The sequence below is a fragment of the Trichosurus vulpecula genome, chromosome 5 (genome assembly GCF_011100635.1).
Source record: "Trichosurus vulpecula isolate mTriVul1 chromosome 5, mTriVul1.pri, whole genome shotgun sequence".
Taxonomy (NCBI): domain Eukaryota; kingdom Metazoa; phylum Chordata; class Mammalia; order Diprotodontia; family Phalangeridae; genus Trichosurus; species Trichosurus vulpecula.
Genome location: NC_050577.1, coordinates 219437450 through 219454759, shown reverse-complemented (window position 1 = coordinate 219454759; position 17310 = coordinate 219437450). Strand labels below are relative to the sequence as shown.

Below are 17310 nucleotides of genomic sequence, written 5' to 3'. Positions count from 1 at the left end.
AGACAACTTCAGAGACAGCACTCTGCTATCAAATTCAAATCATTTTTCTCCTCTCTAAAACTTACAACCATAATTTGGAGTGGGCTGTCTTAGTCCCCCATGTAGCCAATCACAGAATCCTAGCAATTTTTCCTTTAAAAAGTTTCCTCCAAATTCACCCGTAATTCAGTATTTGCTGGGCCCTCATTCAACCAGTATTTACTGATTGGTAACAGTGGTGGGTAACATTTCCTCTACTCTGGGGAAAAAAAAAAAACAACCACCTTTCACTGTTGGAATACTGATTGTTCACCTGGGGTGAAAGCATTTGATTCCTATCCTGTACACCTTTTGGAGGTTTCCTTGCTAGTGATGCGTTAACAAGTACTACTACTTTCTGCAGGGGTATAGCAAGTGGTCTAGAACTTCTTTTCACAAATTCCACCCATTATTGTCTTCCTTATTCTTTAAAAATACATCTATTCATGTAATAGCAAGTTTTATTCCTAAGATAAATATTAAAACCTTAAACATCTTATCCCGCCTTGGGTTTAGGGATTTTCCCCCTCCCACACCTACTGATTCAATTCAACAACAATCAAGGTATATTAATTTCCAACAAGAGGCAAGGCACTGAATTAAGGGCTGGGGATACAAAGATGACAGGTCTTTGTCCTCAGTGGGCTTATGACAAAATGAGGGAAATAAGATATGCACAAACTTGTATAGTACAAAACAGACTGAGTTAAATTCATAGGATTAGCCTAGGCAAAGTGCTAGGAAAGTGGGAACAGTGTCAGCAAAGGTAAACAGATAAGGAACAGGGACTGGTGTCTAATCCCCTTCAGCGGGAACACGGCATTTGATGGGAGGTAATGCGCTAGGCGGCTCAGTCGACAGAGTACTGGGCCTGGAGTCCAGAAGACCTGTGTTCAAATCCAGCCTCAGACACTAACTAGCTGTGTGACTGACCCTGGGCAAGTCACTTAACTCTGTTTTCCTCAGTTTCCTCATCTGTAAAAAGAGCTAGAGAAGGAAATGGCGAAGCACTTCGGTATCTTTGCCAAAAAAAAAAAAAAATCCAAATGGAGCCACAAAAAGTCAGATGCTACTGAAAATGAAATGAGAGGGAGTCAAAGTCAGAAAATGATGTTGAAGCTGGGTTGGGTTGGCATTCAAGGCTCCTCACAAGGAGTTTTAATTTTATTTGACAGTGAATGGGGAAGCCCTAATGGCTTCTGAGTAAAGGAGTGTCAATCAGAGCTATGGGTTTGCAAAATGACTAAGGTGGCAAAATTGTAAATGATGAATTAAAAAAGGGTAAGACTTGGAGGATAGGATATTACTTAGGAGATTATTACACTGAAAATGGCACCTACTGAATTAATGCCACAAAATGAATCTAAACTGTCTATCTACAATTTGTAGTCCAGAAATACAGAAACACAGCAAAATTCTCTCTGTAAGGGAGGAGATTAGAGCTTTGGAATCTGGCAACCAGACAAATTTTTATACTATGTGTATAAGTCACTTTTAGGCTTCTGAAGATGTTACAGAAAGTCCTATTTTATTACTGAAACACTACATTGTTTTACAAGTTACACTCAATTATACAGTTTCCTCTATCAACACTCATTGCTGAAAAGTGAAAATCAGTAGAAATGTGGTACAAGGAATGGTGCCTATAAAGGCACAGAAACCCAACAAAGATCTTCCAAACCAGTAACATGAGGGGGATTCTAGAAGCTGGAGGGCTACTTTTCCAGGATGCTATGGAGATAGGAAACGTGCTTCAGGTAAACGGTAGAATCCCCTAGCTGATGAGGTTCCTCCAACTCTATTACTGGAGTCAATATAATTAAACTTTTAAGTGCCTACTATGCACTAGACCTAGATATGTGTTAGGGCATAAAAATAAAACAATCTCTGTCTTCAGGGGCAATTATGCTGGGAGAATACAAACACAGCTTGTTTAACATGAATTAGGGAGTGAAGGGAACAAGGGAGCAATCCGGAGAACACAAGCTGTTTCCTCAAGGAAATACTGTTTTATTTTTGCCTTTGCAGTCCCAGAACCTAACACAGTGGCTGACACCTAGTAGGTGCTTAATAATTACTTGCTGAATAAATTAATAAACAGCACAAATGAAGGTGGTGGCCATTGGAATGGTGAGCTCAAGAACAGGGAACAAACACCTCAGTGTGACTGAAAAGATGACTGATAAGGAAGTATGGATGGAAAGGGGGATGGGAGTGCCTTCAAAGAGGTCAGATTAAATCGGGAACCACTGAAGGTTTCTGAGCAGGGAGTGACAAGGGCACACCTGCACCCTGATTATTTTGGAAGCTATGTAGAAGGAGGCAAGAGCCAGAGGAGCACTGAAGAGGCTACTAACAAGTCCAGAGAAGTGAGGTGGTGAGTGGAGAAAGGCACTGATGCCAGAGATGCTTTAGGGACAGATGGCAACTAAGTGGATGCCTGGTCCTTTGGGCACAGCAGGAAAACAGATGGCAATCTGTCTTCTTTGATGTCATTTCCACTGACGAAACCACGTCCACTTCTGATGCTGGCACACAGGGCAGTGCCAAGGACTTTTGTGGGGAAGAGTCTGCAGTAATTGTAGCAGAAATGGATGCCCAGCTGAGTGTTCATAAGGTTATTCCCCTGGGCAACAGCTGCGGGGGCTGGGAGGGAGAGGGGGCAGATGCCATCCTCACAGTTGTTGGGCCTGGCCATAGCATGGCACTTGGCTGGTTGTTACTATTGGTAGCAGGCATGGTGGGCCCCTTCTCCACAAAGGTTAGCTTCAGGGGTCCGGCAGGAACCAGAGCCAATGAATGGTCTGATCTCTAAATTATCTTCCAGCTTTAAATTTATGACCCTATGATTAATAATATAGTATACATTAACAATTAGGTTAATTGCAATTAAATGTTTCCCACACAGTCATCAATGAGAATTTTTCATCTCCAAAAGGTGGCTTCTGACCTACCATGTAGACACATTCAGAGACAAATAAATAAGGATGTAAGTTTGGTGGGATAGAGCGAAGTCCTCTGGGAAAGATTTATAGCAGATCAGCAATAAAAGACAGTAGTCAGCAACAGATAACTGTGGTGCTGACATAAGCCATATGTATAACTGATCAATTACTTAAGCACCTGAGGCACTTTTCATTAAGAAAAACTAATGCCTTTCACTAAACCGGTGGCTAAAAGCATTTTTCTGCCATTCCATCTTATGAAGCTACTTGTGCCTCAGCATAGTTGCTCCAGCACTATAAGCACTCTAAGATCTGGCTATTAAAATCAGAACCATAGTACCGAGAGCACCCCCTTATACAGGCATACAAATGTCACTAAGTGTGGGCATCCTACAACCTCTATCCTGGGCTGCCTTCCCTCCCAGTAATCTCATTAGCTCCCATGGGTATAATTAGCATTTTTCTACAGATGACTTCCAAATAATTTCCTCCTCAACTCCAGCCTCATGTTACCAAGTATCTGCGAAACCATAGCTCACATGCTCCTATTTCTGCCCAAACCCATCCCCCTCTAAATTTCCCTGCTTTATTAAAGACATCACCGTCTTTCTAGTTACCTGGTTTTGTAAATTCAAGTGTGACAAGATCTTGTCTCCTTGCTCTCTCCTTCTTCCCCATATGCCACTGAAATGATTTTCCTGAAGCTCAGGTCTGATTATCTCCCCTACCCCACCTCCATAAACTCCAGTGGCTTCCTATTGCTTCCAGGAGCAAATACAAAATGTTTTGTTTGGCATTCAAAGCCCTTCATAACCTACTGCCCTCTGACTTTTCCAGTCTTCTTACACTTTATTCTCCAACACAACACATACTCTTTGATTCAGTGATATTGGCCCCATGGCTATTCCCTCCATCTCTCCGCTCTGGGCACTTTCTCTGGCTGTCCCCCTTACTGAAATGCTCTCCTTCCTCCACTCCAACTACTGACTTCCCTGGCTTCCAAAACAAAATCCCACCTTCTACAGAAAGCCTTCCCCACTCCCTCTAAATTCCAGTGCTCCCCCTCTTCTCATTTTATTATTATTTATCCTGTATGTAGCTCACTTTGTATGTATTTGTTTGCACAATGTCTCCCCCCCTTAGATTGTATGCTCCTTTAGGTTGATGCTGTCTTTTGCTTCTTTTGTATCCCCATAGTGTCCGGCACACAGTAGGTGTTTAATAAATGTTTACTGACTGACTGATCAAGATGTAATCAATTTTGAAGTTTTCCATTCAATAAAGCCTGGTTCATTACACTGTTATCTTTCACTACCCATTTTGTATCAGTCTCCATGTACAAGGAGCTAAAGGGCACAGTGAATAGGGCCCTGGTCCTGGAGACAGGAAGACCTGTGTTCAAACATGGTTTAAGGCACTTGTTAGTTGTGACCTTAGGCAGGCCACTTACCCACTGCCTGTCTCAGTTTCCTTGACTATAAACTGGGGATAAATAATAGTGTAGAGGCCTATCACATTATAGTCGTTCTGTCATTCAATCGTGTCCGACTCTTTGAGACCCTGGGGACCATACTGTCCATGTGGTTTTCTTGGCACACATACTGGTTTGCCATTTCCTTCTCCAGTGGATTAAGGCAAACAGGTTAAGTGACTTGTCCAGGGTCACATAGCTAGTAAGTGTCTGAGGTCACACTTGAACTCAGGTCTTCCTGACTCCAGGCCCAACACTCTATCCACTGAGCCACACAACTGCTTCCTAGGCAAACACAGAGGTAAAGTGATTTGCCCAAGGTCACACATCTAGTAAATGTCTGAAGCCTACCACACAGTGGGCACTATATAAATGCTCATTCCCTCCCTCTCCAATCACACACCTTTGCTCAAGTGCAGGGCACTCCGACTCTTGCAACAAGCCCACCAACCAGTCTTTTTGCTTCTCTCTCTTCCAATTCATCCTTAACATGGCTGTCAAATGTACTTTTCCTAAAACACCTATTTGACTATATCACTCTCCTGCTCAAAACTCCCTGGTGGATTCCTACTGCATCTAAGATCGGTCAACCAAAAAAGGCACTTAGCATATATTCCCAGTTCACAGCAGTAGTTACAAAGACTTAAGTCAAAGAGCATCTCTCCTGGAGGACTTGATCTTTCATCGGGGTACACCTAAGAATACACAGATTATACTCAAGGGAGCAGCCTGCAGCAGCACATAGGAGAGAATCAAGAGAGGCCTCATGTTGGAGGAGATATCTGACAACAATATAAAGACCAACAACTCTGAAAGTCTTTACAACTGATCAATGCAAACAAAGCACCACTCCAGAGATCTGAACAGGAGGTATGTGCTGCCAGAAAGGAGATGGACTTAAAATGCAGAATGAGACACTGTTTTGAACATGGTCACTGCAAGATTTTTTTCGCTTAGCTATGCATATTTGTTATGAATTTTCTGCTTTTTAAAAAAATTATTCACCCAGAGGAGAGAAAGAAAGTGCTTGTCCGTTCGAAGAAAAGATAATTTTGAAAAATAACTGTTCAAAGGAGGTAGTGTTTGAGATAAGCTTGGAAGGAAACTAGGGATTTGAAGAGGGAGAAGTGAAGGGGAATCTCATTCCAGGCTAGGAAGTAGAAAAGCAAGATGAGCACAGTGGAAAGTCTGATGGACTTTAAGACAGATTTTGTTCAAATGAGAACTCTGCCACTTGTGAGATGTGTAACCTTGGGCATGTCACCTGTACTCTCTGAACCTCAGTTTACTCCCCTGTAAAAGGAGGCAGTTTGACTAGATCACCTCTAAGGCCTATCCAACTATATGCCTATGACCTTAATGAATTTTGTCTTTGATCTCAGAATAGCAAACCTCTGAGAAGTTTACTGGGCAGGAGACTGTCATGGTCACACTTGGGCTTTGGAAAAATCACTTTGGCAGCTCTGTGGAAGATTTATTAGGGAGGAGAAAGTTGAGGCTAGAATCCTAAGTAGGAAGTCCAGGCAAGAGGTGATGAGGGCCTGAACTAGGCTGTTGGCCTGAGTAGAGTAGGGGAATACACAACAAAAAATGTGGAGGTGAAACTTGTCAACTTGGGTATACTGTCCTGGGAGGGCAAGGAGTTGAAACTGAGAACACTGGTGGCTGCAAGGAAGACCTGTGCCTCAAAGGAAATAGGAAATGAAGAAGAGAGGCGGGTTTGGGGAAGAAAGATAATGAGATCCATTTTGGACAGACTTTCTCCATCTGTATACCTTTGCCTCGACTTTACCTAACACCTGGTATTCACTCCCTCCTTACCTCAACCTCAGAGTTCCCCTATTCCTTTCAGATGCATGTTCAGTACCATCTTCTGCATGAAGCTTTTCCTAATAGTCCTCCCTCCTGTCCCCCTTCCCCTGCCCTGCCTAGCTACTGCCTTGTATTTCGCTACTTTGCATATATTTGTATTTCTTTACTTTATATTTATTCTGCACACACATCTTATCTCACATAAGAATGTAAGCCCCTTGATTTATTCTTTACACTTGTATCCCCAATGCCTCAACTCTCATTTTGCCTGCATTCTCTAATAAAAGAAATATTTTTAAAAATGTTACTTTATTAATTTTTAACATTCATTTTTTTTATTTTGAGTTCCCAATTCTATCCCTCCTTCCATACCCTCCCCCCCACACTGAGAAGGCAAACGATAAGATACCTGTTATACATGTGAAGTCATGCAAAACATATTTCTATTTTAGCTATGTTGCCAAAGAAAAGCAAGAAAAATAAAGTGAAAAGCCATATGCTTCAATCAGAGTTCATCGGTTTTCCCTCTGGAGGTGAAGAACATTTTTCATCATAGGTCCTTTGGAATTGTCTTGGATCACTGTACTGATCAGAGTAGCTGTTACTGTGTACAGTGTTCTGGTTCTGCTTACTTCACTGTACTTCAGTTCATATGTCTTCCCAGGGAAAAGAAAAGAACAAACTTTAGACCAGGGATAATAAGGACACAAATGGCTAAAAGGAAATTGAAACCCAAAGGAAGTTGAAGAGGTAAAATTACCTATATGGATTTTTTAAAAAATAAGCTAAAAAAAACCAAAATTTTGACTGGCTTTTTATCATGGCTCCTCCCTGCCTTTCTCTTCTCATACCTATCATACTCTTCATGCATTTGGTTCTAACCCAAACTGCCTGTCCCCATCCACTACATTCCATCTCTCACGTCTCTTCCATGCTTGGGGCCTCCTCCTTTTCTTACCTCCACCAGGCAATTCCTAGCTTCTTTCCCTGGTAGAATTCTTGCTTCTAATGGCTCTCATCAACCCTTACACATAGGCCTTTCCTAATTCCTATCAACCCTTCCCCCATCCCCAGGCTGATCTTAGATAACTCTGTATGTAACAAGTATGTCTGCCTTGTAGTAACCTCCCTATAAAATCTAAGTTCCTTTATGGGAGAGGCTTTCATTTTTGTCAACATATTCCTGAACCCCAACACAGATTTTTAAACACAGTGGACACCTAATATTTGTTGAATTAAACCTTGTATCCTTGCAATCTGGCTTCCAACCCCACTACTCTACTGAAACTACTGCTCTCACTCCTTTATTCTCCTGTCTCAGTCTGCAGTTTTTTGACATTTTCTTTAAAAGTGACTAAAAGGTCCATGCTCACCCAGGGGATCTCACTGCTAGGCATAGCATAGAGGTCAAAGAGGTCAAAGAAAGTTAAGAAAGATTCCATATCCCTCAAAATATTTATAGCAGTCTTTTTTGTAGCAACCCAGAATTGGAAACTAAGTAGACAGAAACAAATCATGGTACATGCATATAACAAGCCCTAAGAAATGAATATTAAGAATAAGAGGTGGTGGGGGCAGCTAGGTGGAGCAGTGAGTAGAGCACCGGCCCTGGAGTCAGGAAAACCTGAGTTCAAATCCGGCCTCAGACACTTGACATATTTACTAGCTGTGTGACCTTGGGCAAGTCACTTAACCCCAAGTGCCCTGCCAAAAAACAAACAAAAAAAAGAAAATGAGAATAAGAGATGCGTAAGAATTGATGCAAAGTGAAGTAAGAAAAACCGAGAAAACAATATATACCAAGTAAAATATACAACAATGTAAATGGAAAGAAAAAATAACTAAGTTTTATATTCTGGTTTTTTTATATTGACCAAGCTTGGCAACGGAGAAAAGCTGAGAAAATGTCCCTCCCTCCCTTCTTTGTCAAGGCTGGGGACCATGGCAGTAAAATATTGTTAGACTTAGTTAACATGAGTGAGTTTTGTTGAACTGCTCTCTCCCAATCTCTTCTTTTTCCTTTATGACATGAGATGGCTCATAAAATGAAGAGGGGAGGACCAAAGATATAATAACAAATGAAGGTGATTAAAACACATCAATTTTTAAAAGCTTTTAAACTTTTTTAACAGAAAATTGTTAGGTATTCCACCACTTCTATAGATCAATAGAAGGAAGGGAATGGGTAAAGATAAAAACAGAATTCAAAGATTTAACTTTTCCTACAGCACCAATTCTCAACTCCACCCCACCCCCTTCCTGAAGTAAGGAAATGTGATGTACTTGGTTACACAATCGCCACAATTTACTTTTAGGATACTATCAAATACTTTGAGGACAAAATGACATATCTTAACTGTAAGGTCCTGTCCATCTCCCTATTCAGATTAGGTCCCCATGAATGATCTTTGAGATAACTTGCTTCTTCATTCTCCCCTTCATATAAAAATTTATTTTTATTTTATTTTCATTTTATTTTATTTTTATTATCTTTTATTATTTTATTATCTTTTTTCATTATATTTTTTTCTTTTAGTTTATTAGTTTTTTTATTATGGTATTTTTCTTTTATTATCTTTTTCATCTTTTATTATTATTCTCTTTGAAGAAATTCCTAATGAAGACTATAAGTTTGATCTTAGTATCCATCAACAATTCATCTTGTGATATATGTAATGTTTGTGTCAAGGTGGGTGGGGGGGACACTAACTAGAAGAAACAAAAGCCCCTTTATAGGAAGTAACAGAAGCAGGTCCTGAAAGGAACTAAGCCCAGGGAAACAGGAAGTGGAATGGCCCAGCCCAGGTACAAGGAAGCCAGTTTGACTATGAAGCAGCCTTAAATGCCCAGAGGAGTTTGTATTTTATCCTAGAAGAGAGAGGGAGTCACTAGAAGCATGCTTAGTATTTGTTGATAATAGTGAAGACAACTAAATGGGTTGAAAGGAGGAGAATATGAATGTGGTGAAAAAAGAAAAGGGCCAAATGGCTGCGGGCAGAAGAAGAGGATAGATGATGATTAAAAACACCAAATATTTGTAAATAAACAAGGTTACAAAAGCCCAGTTTTCAATGGAAACCATTAAAGTCCTGTCGAAAGATTTTATGGGCAAAGTGCCTGACCACATCATTCCAAGTGTGTCTAATTGCGTTAAATTGGTGGAAAGCTTTCAAGGCTGAGTGACCCAGAGCTTTTCTTCTGGCAGAGTTGCTGGTGAAAAAGAACTAATCCCTTCGTAGTAGCAATTCTCTATCACAGGAAGACTAGGAACATACAGAAGTAATTTTTTAAAAAAGTTTCTATGTCTGTCAAGTGAGAACATCTGCATAGGACTATACTGTTTTTACTTCTTAAATCTCTCTCCTTACTATTCCCACAATGACGACCAGAGTTCTGATGCTCATCACCTTTCTATTACTCTAACAGTCTAATTATCTATCGACTACAGCCAAATTAATCTTTCTGAATACAGCTCTTATCAAGTTAACCAATACCCCCTTTTATCCTCCCAAACCAAATACATACATTTTCATTATCTACCAAATAAAATCCAGAATACTTAGCCTGCAATTCAAAGCCCAAGGCAATCTGCTTTCAACTACCTTTCCAGCTTTAATTTTACTACTTACTACCCAGCATACACCATAGCTGCAGCTAAAATGCTATGTTCTTCCTTCCTCAAATGTATTATGTGCTTTCCCACTGATTGGTTCACCCTGTTTCCTCTGCCAATTATATCTTCCCTTGGCCCTTTCCACCATGTGTGATTCCTATCCATCCTGCAAGGCCCATCTTTTCATCATCTGTAAAATGAGTATTGTACTGAAATGACCTCCAAGTCTCTTTATCTCTTAAGATTTGAACACCACTTTTTCTGATAATGCTTATCAATCCCAAACATCCTCCAGCCCCGCCTAGCTCTAGGCAGAATATGATCAATCCAAAGGAAAGTTCCAAACAAAATGCACTTTCATTTTCTGCCTTGTACTTTAATTATGGTATAAGTGGACAAGTCTTATTTCCCCTCCTAGTTCATAAGGGCAGAAACCTCATCTTATTGGCTTGATAAAGTGACTACTCTAAGAAAAAAACAAAACCTAGCTATTCATCCTGAAATGTTTTTGCAATGCAACTCTACCATTTGTAGAAAAATTGCTCTCATAATTAGACTGATGTTAATATTATTCTATATCACTCTTACATACATCTACCTTTGGTGCTTCAATATTTGCTGCAAAACATGTAACTAAGTATTGAAGAATGAAGTTAAAAGAAATCATACTGAGGCAACAGAGGAATTAAAAAACCAGAGAACATGGACGACCTTATCCAGCTGCTTTCCTCCAGCCTGAACCAGCACTTGCAGTTTTGCTCCTGTTTCGTCCATTGAAGAAAATCTATCTTGTTATTTATGTTCCACTAACCCAGAGCATCAGTTAACTCTTTCTCAACAGAGAAGTAAGCAGATGCCCACAGGCCGAAAAAGTATCTTATAAAAGTCATTAGCAAAATGCTTTATTCAGCCTGACCTAAAAACTGACCTCTCTCTCACTTCAAGGCTTACCATAAATCCTCTATTAAAGGGCACAAAAATTCCTGTCATTCTTATAAAAGAATTCCTGTACCACAAGGCATAAGTCTTTTAAAAGCTAGGTCAAAAGCTTTCTCAGTTTTTCCTCACAGAACTCAGTAATTCCCAAACCTGATTTTCCAATTAGTTTCCAAAATTTTCCGAGAGCATTTAGAATATTCTCCAAAGAAAAGTAATTTGAAAATGCTTTAAAGTTTGGTATAAATACATGCCACATTAGGGGAAGGGTTAAAGAAGGAAAAGGAGTTTTGAAATCTAATTAAAAGGTGTCATCCAAGTGTTGGTATTCACTGTCCTACTCACAAATTGCTATTATAACCACTGACTGAAATAGGGAGATGAGGTGAGTGTGTGTATAGAACATTCTTAAAATCTAGAGATATCTGGATAGTAAGAGTTGTGGGAAGGGATGTACAGAAAAAGAATTCTGGTGAAATGTGCTATAGAGCTAGTGTAGTACAGTGGGATATGCTCCAAACTCAGTGTGATACACTATGGGAGGTGAAACTACCTTTTAAGCAGCTGACCCAATGTTTATTTCCCAACAGAGCAACTGATATGCATTTATTAAAGCAATAAAGACATATCTGTACACATACATGTATACACCTATACATACTATATATATGTATGCCAGGCACTGTCCTTGGTGCTGGGTATACAAAGAGGAAAGTGAGATAATCCCTCCCCTCAAGGAATTTACATTATGCAGGGAAGACATGTATATACAGGTAGATACAAAATAAATACAAGGTAATTTGAGTAATGGAGAAATCGGTAACTAAGGGGATCAGGAATTGACTTATTCAGAAAGAAGAGGGTGCTGAAACTGAACTTTGAAGGAACTAAGCATTCTAAGAGGCAGGTAAGGAAGGAATGTATTCCAGACAGCTCCCGAAAAGACACAGAAACAGCAGATGGAGTTGTGAGAAGGAATGACTGAAAAAGAACTTATAAAACACTGAAGATGCAAACAAACAAAAAAGACAGTTCCTCTTCTCAAGGAGCTTCCACTCTAATTGAGAGAGACACCACTTATAGGAAAGTTCAGTGGCAGGGCTGAAAACAAAGGCACCGCAGTTTGGAGTGCTTCAGCTAGAGGGAACCATCCCACTGCAACTGGGCAGGGGAGAATGGCCATCCAGGTCAGAGGGCAAGAGCGATTCTGGGTTCCCTCTGGCAGGGGGTGGGGTTTGAGGGAAGGAAAAGGTCAATCTGAGTCCAGCAAGGTGAGGAAGAGGTAGGAAAGTCTGAGGAGGCATCAGAAAGCAACTTGAGGTAGCGCAGGGAGAAGACAGCAAGTAAGTCAGTTTGGTTGGCCATTCAGTGAGTGAAAGGGAGTAAAATGTAATAAGGCTAAATAGGTAGGTTGGATCTAGGCTGTTACATGTCAAACAAATATTTGACCCTAGAGATAACAAAGAGCCATTGAAATTTACTGAGTAGGAGAGTGATATGATCAGATCTGTGCCATAGGAATGTCACTTTTCCCCCAGCCAACAAACTCAAGGAGGGTGAGATGAAACCCAAAAGAATGAGATTAAAGTAATAATATAGAAGTTAAAGTGGACTTTAATGCCAGGTTGCCCAAGAAATGGGAAATAGGAAAATATCAGTCATGCTATGGTTGCTCAAAGGAATTTTATTGGCCAAGGGTCATCAAGCATTAAAGATAGAGGCATACCTCAGTTAGAAACAAGCCTCTGACAGTTACTAACTACATGGTTCTGAACAAATCACTAACCTCTCTAAGCATCGGGTTCCTAATTTGTAAAATGGGGTCTCTATCAGTAAAAACAAGAAGCTTCACAAGAGGCAGTGTGGAATAATGGACAGAGTGCTGACTTTAGAATCAGGAATCTGAGTTCAAGTCCTACCACTGACAGAAGGCTGGCTGTGTGACCCTGAACAAATCACTAGCCTTCTCTGGGCCCCAGGAAACCTCCAGGACAATCAGTTGCAGAGCAGGTACCAATCTGCACTGGCAGAGGGAGTTCCTTGTTAGCAATATCAATCAGTATCACAGGTCCTGGCCAAAAACACACCAAAACTGCCACACACCTCTATAGTAAGACCCAAATCTCAAGTGAGATAATATATGTGAAGCATTTTGCAAGCTTTAAAGCAAAACATAGAGGGCAAGTAGTAGTAGTACTAGTACTGGTAGTAGTAGTAGTAGCAGCAGCAGCAGCAGCTTATGTACAAGTGGACAGAAAAACCTCCTCATTTTAGAAGCTGTGCAGCACTGGAGAGCAAGAGTTGATAGGGAAAGGCAATTTCCATCACTCACCCCATCCCATCCCACCCCCAAGTAGGGCTGAGGGAGAATGACTGAAGTCCCTAAAGAACCCAGGCTGGGAGCAGAAAGAGTCCTATCAGGGCAATGTCCACCACCTGTTCACATAGGAGGGCTGCTGTAGAAGCAGATGCCTCCATCCTTTGTTCAACAAATCTCTTCAGAATTTATCAAGAAATGAAATAAATTTCACCTCTTCCAACCCAACTTCGTAGCAATCATCCAGTACTAGTCTCATTAGGGGGATTAAACAGTGGAAATAGAAGAATTAAAATGATGAGGAGTGAAACTTTTGGTCTAGACCACCTCTGGAGATCCTCCCAGGTCTAACACACTAGGAAGTACGTAAGCTGTCTCACCAACTCTATGCTGCCAGGGACCGCTGCCCTTCTGTCAGCATCTTTCCTATAGCCATGCTCACTACTGCTTCGTAGCAATTTGTCATATAGAAGGCATTTAATAATAACTTACGTGCTATAATCAACTGTATCCTTAAAAGAAACATTTTCAAGGAAGAGCCTGAAGTTAGCATGAAATAATTTGTACCATTTTACTTGCTGGATACGAATTTGGAGGACCTGGGTTTGTACCCCAGTTCTACCAATTAGCACCAAGTCACTTAATGCTTAGACCCCAGGTCCTCATCTGTTAAGACAGAAGTGGAATTAAATGGTCTCATAGGTCCCTCCCAGCTTTAGATTCCATGTGATTCAGTGAACAGAGAAAAAAAATCTACCTTCAGTACCTACAATCTAACATGTATAGATAACAAAATAATAAAAGCTAGATATTTCTATAACAGCTGAAGGTTTTAATGCATTTTGCATATACTCTATCTCAAAGAAGCAAATTATGTGCCACCTACATCCTAGCATGACACAAAATCTTATATATCATAACTTTACAACTGGAAGAACCACTGACTGGGTAGGAGAAAAGAAAAGACCTATTTAGAAATGAACAGGATATAAAAATAAAATGTAAAAATAAAAATAAGATTAAAAAAACCATCTAAAGGAGCCAAATATGTCCTTTAAGGCTTTTGCTCTCCATTTCCAGTTGGTTTGCTGACTGCTGACCTACTTGCTTCAGACTAAAAGACAACTTAAGCTGTTTCAAAGCTGTCGTAGTGGGAGATACACCACTTGACCTGGAAGTCAGGAGACCTGCTCTGACACTTACAGTTGTATGACCATGAGCAAGTTACCACCTTTCAGCCTCAATCTCCTCATGTGTAAAATGGGGAAAATGAGTACCTAAGGAACCTACTAGATAGGGCTGTGATCAAGATCAAATGCAAAAATGTATGCTGAGCAATACAGAATTGTTTTTGGAGGCAGGGTGGGGACCAGATCTGTGATTTTATTAATACAGGGAGATCCAGGTGAAGAACTGACATCTGAGAATAGAGCTATGAGGCCAGGACCTATTTCGGATCTAATGAGTTTTATTTTTCTTTTTTTTTTTGGAGATGAAGTCCTACTTTTGGAAGGTTGAGGAGTGAGGAGGAGAAACTCTCTCCCACTTCTATGCTGATACCAGAAGCTGCCTTTTCTCTTTCCTCCTTTCCGTCTGATCACTCCTCCTCCAAATTCCTTCCTTCCCCCCTTTTCTCTAAAATCAACTGAGACAGAAGTCAGAGTTTAGGAAAAAGACAGCTGGGGCTGATGGCCATAGCTTCTTTCTTCTTATTTCAAACCTCAACTGGTTCCCATATTCTCTGGGCTTGGCCTCCTGGCTTATGGCATGCCATGCTCACACTATGTCTCACTGGACTGGGAGAAGAACAAATGACTGGCTCTTCCCTTTAGCTGTAGGAAAGGAAATCAAACTTTGTGGATAATCGCGAAGACTCTTTTCCCTGGGTCTATTTCCTTCTCTGAAAAAATGGACCAGGCAGTTTCCCAGTGCCTTCTGGCTGTAGAGATATGATCCATCAACACAAGAAGAACAGGACTTTTTCTGAAGCTTTCAGGTCTCAGTCAGCGCTAGAGCCCTGAGACTTTAAATGACCTGCCCAGGGTCAACACAGTCAGTTATGTGTCAAGAGGTGGGACCTGAATTCAGGTCTTGCTAGCACTTTCTTCCTTTTCTTTCTTCCTTAAGACCACTTACCAATGAGCATTATTAAGGGCTTGAAATCTAGCAAGCCTTAATGGTTTTTCATTTACTATTATTAGGTGCTTGGCACATAGTAAGATTAAGAAATGCTTTTTCCTTCATTATTATTGACTGGCACATGATAAGGCTTAATGTCTTTTTACTTGCTATTAAGCTCAATAAATACTTTATCATTCCTTGTTACCAAGTATTTGGCACACAGTGAGGCTTAAAAAACACTTTTCTATTCCTTGTTATTAAGTGCTTGGCACACAGTAGGACTTAACATTTTTTTTATATTTGGCACATAGTAAGGCTTAATAAAATACTTTTAAATTCATCATCATGTACCTTGCACACAGTAAGGCTTATCAATAAAATAACTTTCCCATTCATTATCAAGTGCCTGGCTCACAGTAAGGTTTATTAATAAATGCTTTTTCATTTACCATTACTAAGAGCACAGAACATAGTAAGACAATATCAAAAATCCTTATTCATTCACTATTATTTATTCACTACTGCTTGGCTCACAGTAAAGCCTATTAATGAATACTTTATCCTTTATCATTAATAAGTGCCCAGCACACAGTAAGTCTTATTAAAATCCCTTCTCATTCACTGTCATGAAGTGCCTGGCACACAGTTAAGGTTTATTAATAGGCATTTCATCGTTTATCATAACAGCCCAGCACGTAGTAAGCTGTAATAAAATGCGTTTTCATTCACTGTAACACAGTAGGGCGCATTAATAAATGCTTTGCCATTTGGCATTAGGGAGAGCCCAGCACACAGTAAGACTTAATAAAATGCGTTTTCCTTCACTGTCACACAGTGCCTGGCACACAGTGGGGCGCATTAGTAAATGATGTGCCATTTACCATTAGGCAGAGCCCGGCACCCAGGAAGCTTGCAGGAAGGCTTCCAAACACGGTCCCCAGTGCTGGGCCCCAGGCCGGTAGATCCACCGGCCCTGGGCCGTTCCTCCCTTCCCCCGCCCCGAGATTCTTTATTTTTCGGGGTGCAGACCTCTTTCCCCTCCCCCCGCGGCCCTGCACCGCGCCGGCCCCTTGGGCCCGGGGGGCGCGGCCTGCTCCGGAGCCGGCTGTTCGGCCGGGCCTCGGTGTCGGCGGGTCTCGGCGCACGCGCGCGCACAGGAGCCGCCGCCGCCTCCTCCCGCCGGCCCGGCCCGGCCCCGCGGACCTTCCCGGCTCCCGTCGCCGTCCCCGCGCCCGGGGCGGCGACGAGGTGCGCGGGGAGAGACCGTTGGGAGGCCTCGGGGGGAGGGGAGGCGGCGCCCCCGCCCGTCCCCCCGCGCGCGGCCGCTCCCTTCCCCCTCCCCTCCGCCGCTCCCTCCTCCCTCCCGGCGGCACCTACCCGCCCGTCGCGCTCGCTCCACCGACGCACTCCGTCTGCCAGAGTAGCGCAGACTCTTCTCCCTCAGGCGGCTGCTGGAGCCTGGGAGGGAGGGGGGCGGCTCCCAGAGGAGGAAGGCGGGTGGGGGGCGGGGGTATGCTAGGGGCCTGGGTATGGGGGGGTGGAGGTCAGAGTTCGTGACCCCTCCCTCTGCTCCGCGGTGCGCGTCCCCGCTTGCGCCTGCGTGTTGAGGGGCGAGAAGAGCGAGCGAAGACGGAGAAGTAACGTTCTCGCGGGAGAGAGAGAAGAGAAGGGGGCGGGGGCAGTCTGGGCACCGCTCCGAATCTCGCCTCGCCCTCTCTCGCCTCGGAGGGGAACTGCAGTTGGAGGAGCCGAAGGTCGGGCTCAGAACTCGCAGTCGCACTGGGCTGGAGGTTGGTGGCAGCGTGTGTGTGCGCGCTGGTGAGAAGATACTCGGAATACAACTGTTATTAGGCGCCTGTGGTTTGCAGGGCAGAACACTGCTTTCCAGGAGCTTATATTCCATACATGAGCAGTAATTAAGGACCAACTGCGTACAAGCAGGGGATAAAAAAGAAAAAAAGATCCTGCCCTCAAGGTGCTTACATTCTGTCAGTTCATTAAGTCCTGACTGTGCCAGGCACTGTACAAGACAGGAATATAAAGGGGGGCGGGGAGGAGAAAGAGACCCTGTCCTCTA

At 42.2% G+C, this 17310-nt stretch overlaps 1 protein-coding gene across 3 annotated transcripts in view; it reads right to left on the bottom strand.

The window, feature by feature from the left end:
- NR2C1 (nuclear receptor subfamily 2 group C member 1) overlaps positions 1–16864 on the bottom strand; it is a 97167-nt gene extending 80303 nt beyond the window's left edge. The window contains exon 1 of one of the 3 annotated variants that reach the window (XM_036761503.1): positions 16611–16864. The gene's annotated coding sequence lies outside the window, so the exon portion shown is untranslated. Of the gene's footprint in view, positions 1–16114; positions 16159–16610 lie in introns of those variants that run through there. The other 2 variants (XM_036761506.1, XM_036761504.1) reach the window with 2 other exon arrangements.
- Between the last annotated feature and the right edge of the window lie 446 nt (positions 16865–17310).